We start from the raw sequence: 7,076 nt of genomic DNA on the forward strand, positions 1-7,076 counted from the left end.
TATTGTGTGGTGAATTGCATTGAAAATCCTTATATTGCCAATTACATAAAGACAAGAAAATAAATATTATATGAAGAGAATACTAATGAAAGGGAAGAGGTTTCCCCATATCCTCCTATTCTTTCTTATGATGAATTAGGTAACGAGGAGGAGCTTTCTATTCAACCAATCTCATTAATAAGGAGCTCCAAAAAGAGGATTAAACCCACGCATAATGTGAAGAAGAAAAAGAAAAGACGGAGAAGCAAAGGTAAAAAGGTATCCCTTCCAAATGATATTGCTCCTATTACTCATTGTGATGATGATAATTGCTATACTATTTGTGACGCCCTCTATTTAATCGTACACTAATCATACACGCAAATGTGTACGATCAAGATCAAGGACTCATGGTAAGATATCACAACACAGCTCTAGACACAAATGAAAATAATACAAGCTTTATATTACAAGCCAGGGGCCTCGAGGGCTCGAATACATAAGCTCGAATACACAAGAGTCAGCAGAAGCAACAATATCTGAGTACAGACATAAGTTAGACAAGTTTGCCTTAAGAAGGCTAGCACAAAAGCAACATCGATCGAAAAGGTAAGGCCTCCTGCCTGGGAGCCTCCTAACTACTCCTAGTCGTCTGCGGTCTTCGCGTAGTAGTAGACATCCTCCGGGAAGTAGTAGTCATCAGTGGCGTCATCTGGCTCCTCGGATCTGTCATCTGGTCGCAACAATCCGGTATGGGGGGAAAAGAAGTAGCAAAGCAACCGTGAGTACTCATCCAAAGTACTCGCAAGACTTACATCAGATCTAAACTAAGTATGCATCTGTATCAAAGGAATGGGTTGTATCTGTGGACTAAACTGTAGAATTCCAGAAGGGAAGGGGAAAGCCTAGCCTATCGAAGACTAGCATCTTCTGGAAACCACAATCTTGCAGCAACAGTAGGGAGTAGAGTAGCATAAAGTAAAGTAGTAGTAATGTTATCAACCTCGGCCGGAGATCCTTTCTCGACTCCCTGCGAGAAAGCAATCCCAGAGCCATACTATCCATGTCTCATCACAAACCATTTCTCATCACAAGTATCCAGTTCTAGTTGTATCGATCGGGATACAACTCCAAGTGTCCGTTACCGTAGGACAGGCTATCGATAGATGTTTTCTTCCCTGCAGGGGTGCACCAACTTACCCACCACGCTCGATTAACTCCGGCCGGACACACTTTCCTGGGTCGTGCCCGGCCTCGGCCAAACAATACGCCGCAACCCGACCTAGGCTTAATAGAGAGGTCAGCACGCCGGACTAAACCTATGCCCCCAAGGGTCATGGGCCATCTCCCCGGGAACTCCTGCACGTTGCGAACGCGGCCGGTGAGCAGACCTAGCTACCTCCTTCAACAAGGCAGGAGCTTACGCAGTCCAACCCGGCGCGCGCCGCTCAATTGTTGACGTCTATTAAGCTTCGGCTGATGTATACGACGCAGAACGCCCATACAATACCCACGTGATGGTTAGTGCTATCAGGCCAGAGGCCCCTCGGATCAAATATCCAAATCATAGTGTATTAGGAGCACGCGGTAACGAGCAGAGACTCATGATCGATGTGACCCCGTCGCTCTGTCTCGAGTACTTGCGGCAAGGGCGAAGAATGCCCGGCCACGCCTCCTAAGTATCTCGCGGGCACCTTCCAGGTCAACCCGACTCCACATCACTCGCTATTAAGCTCGCGCGGGTACCCATTAGGGCCTACCCGTCTTTAGTAACATGGTTCAGTTGTAAGGTCATAGTAACCATAGTAACTGTATGTCTAACACCAAGGGGAAAACCAGAGGAATCACCCTCGGTGAATTCACTCGATGTAATCATCAAGGTGAACGTAAGAGGATTCACCCTCGAGGTTCACACTTGAGGGGTTGCACGACAGAGCCGTATCGGAAGTAGTTAAGGAGGAAACCACCCTCGATGATCACGACCGAATAGCTACACTACGAGATCTCATCAGGAGTGATGTATGAGGTTCACCCTCGGCACTCGATAGTAATTCTGTAGTGTCGTACAACTAGGGGGGTGATGTGCGGTGTCGGGGCCTGGATGTCGATCACGTTGATCGAGTCATCGAACATAAAGCGGGGCAACTGGGACAAGGGGGGGTCATTGATGGATCACTAAGCAACCTATACTAAGTAGTTTAGGATAAGCAGATAGGGCATGAAAGCAGGTAACAACAACAGGCTATGCATCAGAGTAGGATCATACAGAAAGCAGTAGCAGTTCTAATGCAAGCTTGAGAGGGAAAGAAATTGGCGATATCGGAATGCTCAAGGGGGGTTTGCTTGCCTGGCAGCTCTGTTGAAAAGGAAGAAGTGTCGTCGTCGACGTAGTCGATCACAAGGGCATCAGCATCGTTCTCGGGGTCTACCGGAGAGAAGAGGGGGAAAAACAATAAATACATAGCAAGCAAGTGCATAATAGGACAGCAGGCAGAGCTAGACATGATCTAACGTGGTGCTACATGATACCGGCGAAGGGGGAGAACATCCGGGAATGTTTTCCCAAATTTTGGCATTTTCGGACAGACGAACCGGAGGGAGATTGTTCCATGTTCAGCATGCTAGGGGCATGTGACAGATGAACGGGCCGCATATTTGGATTCGTCTCGTCGTTCTGAGCAAGTTTCATGTATAAAGTTTTTCCATCCAAGCTACGGTTTATTTTATATAAATTTCTAAAGTTTTAACCAATATTCTAGAAATCCCTGAAATTTTGCTAAGTCTGAGAATTCGACAGTTTTTTAAACATCACTTGGCTGTTTTCAAAAGACAACAACTATTGTTATGTACATCCTATGAGTTAGTGCCTTATATCAATTTTGAGTACTTTTCTGTGATCTACATGTTAGTACCAATTACATCCATATTAGAGTTCATTTGCTTGAACATCAAGAGCACCAAAGTACCTATGAAAATAAAACTGTTTTTTTGTTTTCTGTTAACAGAACATAGACTTTTGTCATTTTGATAGGATTTAATCCATGCACCAAATGGATTTGTTCCAGTGGAATAAAATGGAGTTTGTCAAGTACACTACCTACTCATATTATTTTCACTAATGTTAACAACTGTTTAACCGTAGTTTAGGGCCTGCCCCGGGGGTTACTCGATGTAATATTCGCAAAGCTAGCCGCACCTACAGTGATTAGCAACAGCAGGCAACACCAACATGCGGCGGCGGGAGCAGCAAAGCAGCAGCGAAGCAAGCGACATGCACTCGGCTGCGCGTGCTGGGTGCAGGGCAGGGGACGGACGCGAGGCATGGGCGTGCACGCGCGTGAAGGTGGCGCAGGGTGTGGCGGCGGCATGCGCTAGCAGCACAAGCGCCGGGCGGAGCAGCAGGCGGCGACGTCAGTGGCGCAACAGGAACAGGGGCGCGGCCCGGGCTGCGGGCGCGACGAACTGGGGCGGCGGCCAAGCGGCAGTCGTGCAGGGGCGAGGGGGAGCGAACACAGGGCCCGGGCGACGACGGGCGCAAGGGGCGCGCGGCCACGGGCAGTGGGTGTGGCAATGGCGCGTGCGCGTACACTGAAGCTCGAACACGGCCAGGGTAGAGGACGACCGAGCTCGGGGACGACAACAAACAGCGACAAATCAAAGGGGAAAAGGGGGGAATCAGCCAAGGAGCTCACCGCGGAGCTTGTGGACAAGGTCAGGAGCTGCGGGGGTGGCCGGATGCGTCAAGCTCGACAGCAAGATGCGACGGCCGTGGCGGAAACCAACTCGATCCCGAGCGTACGGTGCCTCTTAGCTTGATTCAGCGGAGGTAGGCGAAAGAGTCGATGATGGCGGAGCTCCTGGAGAACCTCCTGATCGCCGAGGACGCCAGTGGCCGCGAGGATGGCGTCGGCGCGTCGACGAGAGCTCGGGAGCGAGCAAAACCGAGAGGGAGAGGATGAGCAAGAGGATAAGTGAGGGATAGGGTTTGTCTACAGGGTCGGGAGCGGTCTTACCCTCATCGGGGGTGCACCGGATGGTCGACACGGCGGCAAGAACGGCCAGGGCCGCGTGGATGTGCTCCACGCATAGGTTCTCTGCCTCCTGTAGGTGACGATGAGGATAAGAGAGAGATGGGCTGGGCCTAGGTTCTATAGCACTAGAGCCCAAGCGCCTGGCACCCTTTTCTCTTATTTTTTTATTTGCTTATGCCTTTCGCTACTGTTTCTATTTAAATGAGCTAGCAAACAATTTTCGTTAATTGTGAAACTTTGCACATAAATGAAACACAACAATACTAGATGGCACAAAAAGTTTGGGGCCATTTGGAGTTGTCTAACGGTTTTTGGAAATTGAAAAGGAAAATTTAATTGTTGCCGGACCACTCAAATAATTCCGAGGGGAATTTGGGAATTTAGGTTTGGTTGGTTACAACATTAAAAATACTTAGAGAATAATTTCCAAATAATGAACTATTTTGATTGCATGACAGAAGAAGTGAATATTTGACATGCAATTCAAATTGGAATTTGGCTTCAATTTTGGACAAGTGGAAAATTAGCTTAGTGTTCACAATGACATGACCACCATTAGAGGGAGATCACTGTAGCATGATTCTCGGGGTGTTACAAATCTCCTCCACTACAAGAAATCTCGTCCCGAGATTTAGGAGGTAGAGTTAAGGGGAAATGATTGGTTACGAAATTCTAATGGATCTTTCGGCCTTGGTTGCTCTTCTTAAAGAAGCTGATCCCTTGTGTTCATGTCTTCATTTCTCTGCTTCAGGTCACCATGACGAAGTTGTCGTCCTTCCTTTAGGATCTTCACCGTACTTACGAAAAGATAAGAGGGAAGCTCTATAAGGATTGATTCTAACAAGATTGAGTATCGGACGGTTAACTTAGTGGAAGAAGCATAAAGTATCTCTTGAGTTGATTACAAGAAACACACCGAGAGCATTATAAGAGGGTACGAAGGTTTCAAATGTTTAAGCAATCATTCGATGCCTGAGGTAGAGTGTGAAGGGGGGTTAGAGCAACGGAATAAGTATTGCATCTGATACCAGAACAGATCACAAGAAGGTGGCTCATGAATCACATACGAAGCCAAGCGTGAGGAATAACCTTAGAAACAGGGGGAATAGGAGAGTCAGGTTTCGATCCTATGGAACTGTGGGTTATGGGCCCATCATGTGGGTTAAAAGTAGGAAGGGTGCTGGCATCTTGCACGGTTATGATAGCAAGGCATGTCAGAGGGTAGCCTGTCAGTTATGTCGGCAACAACGTTGGTACCAAGGGCGAGGGACGAAGAGAACCATTATCCTGCTCGTTGAACGAGGCGGGCCATTAGGCAAAGTTCTCGTCCATCGGTGGCTACCGGAATGTCATCAACACTAGTAACAGGGTCTTACTGACAGATTGATACAACGAGGTGTTTACATAAGCAGGGAAATATTACTCCTTATATAATATAGATCACAATAAGGTTTAAACTAACCAATGGAAAGGAAAATGTAATTGTTAGATTAAACAGAACAATGGAAAGGAAAATGTGTTTAAACACATATTTCAGGGGTATATCCTTCCCAAGGACAAGCAGAGCAAGATATCCATGGCAGGATAGTAAGTAGATAAACAATTAGGCAAAGGGAAGGAATTTCATGACATTACCCATACAACGATGTTTGGATAATTGATAAAGAAAATTTAGTATCGTGCTTCAAATGTTCTTCTTGGAGATCGGATTACCACATACATGCTTCGAGATAGCATTGACATGGTTTCAAGCAAAGGTCACTCTTTGGATACACCAAGGATCCATCGGAAACAACTTAGAAAATAAGTCATATCATTTTAGCAGGGAAAAGATGAGGGTGTGGCCGACAGGGCTCAGCCACAATCCGTCGACATGCCAAAAAGGATGTATTTCCAAAATTATATGAACAAGTTTGTGTTGGGGAAGGCAATGATAACATAAATCATCGAGGGGAAGGATTGTATTTCTCATCATGAATTCGATTGATATCCTGGAAAAGCTTAGAATGTTGATGATGATCACGACACATTTGTCGAGAGATTCCATGAAGATGTAATCGATCGGCGATGACAACCAGTCAAAGGAATGATGAAGCGAAAGGCTATTTGGAACCATGGGTACTACACAAACTCAAAATTAAGCTTGCTATTGAAGGCGAAATGATAAGATGAGGAAGATCGACGTAAGCTTAGCTCATCGTCGGAAGTTGCTCCGGGCATAAGGACCAGGTAGCACAGTTAAAAAGTTGACATGATAAAAATATAGCCGATCAGTCTAGGAATGATGTGATGGGGTATAAAGCTTCCTAGTATCAAGTACTAGGTGTAATGCCAGAAGGTAAATCGGAGTAGAGGTTGGACGGGGGAATGATTCGCAGAGGATAAGTAATTGTAACTTACCCAGTAAATGGGATCAAGGAGGAAATATGGTCGGGACCATAAATGCAAGGGATCCAATTTACGATACCGGAAGAATATTCAAATAATTAAATATCCTTGCAAGAAACTTTCATGATAAGTCCTACACCGTGTCCGTGGTCATGAACACAAGGTTCAGGGTCGACTCCCACTTCTACAATGCATAACCTTTCATTTTACTTCTTGCTCTTGATGAAGCTGTAGTATTGACATTTTATCTGATGAAAAGCCAGTAGAGTATAACCCGCATAACTTTTGAGTTCACAAAGATTAGGGAAGGCATAGTTTCAACCCATCGGGGCATCTTAGCAACATATGTCATAAATTTCAAGAATAAATAACACAAACTCGGGAGTAGAGCATGTTTGAGAAAGTAGATGATACAATTTACCAAAAGCATTGTGTATCCGAGGAAAGGCTCAAAAGCTTATTGAATATGAAGGACGTTGTCGGATAAAATCCAAAAAACGGGTCTGGTGGTCCACAAGGGATTTGATGTGAGCATCAATATTCAACCAGAGGAAGAAAGAATGCAAGGAGATCAGATTATAGAAACAACTAACTAACTCAAAGCTCAATTGCAAAGGAATTATGAATTCGTAGACAAGGGATCAGAAGCAATGCTTTGATTGGGGATGGATAGGTAGA

The 7,076-nt window shown here is 45.7% G+C and overlaps 1 long non-coding RNA gene across 1 annotated transcript; it reads right to left on the reverse strand.

The window, feature by feature from the left end:
• Positions 1 to 366: 366 nt before the first annotated feature.
• On the reverse strand, positions 367 to 4,054 carry LOC125515915. Its single transcript, XR_007287170.1, has 2 exons — positions 3,672 to 4,054; positions 367 to 712 (listed from the first exon to the last, which is right to left on the reverse strand). It is a non-coding gene; the product is annotated as an uncharacterized LOC125515915 (long non-coding RNA).
• Between the last annotated feature and the right edge of the window lie 3,022 nt (positions 4,055 to 7,076).

Source organism: Triticum urartu, chromosome 6 (genome assembly GCF_003073215.2).
Source record: "Triticum urartu cultivar G1812 chromosome 6, Tu2.1, whole genome shotgun sequence".
NCBI classification, from domain to species: domain Eukaryota; kingdom Viridiplantae; phylum Streptophyta; class Magnoliopsida; order Poales; family Poaceae; genus Triticum; species Triticum urartu.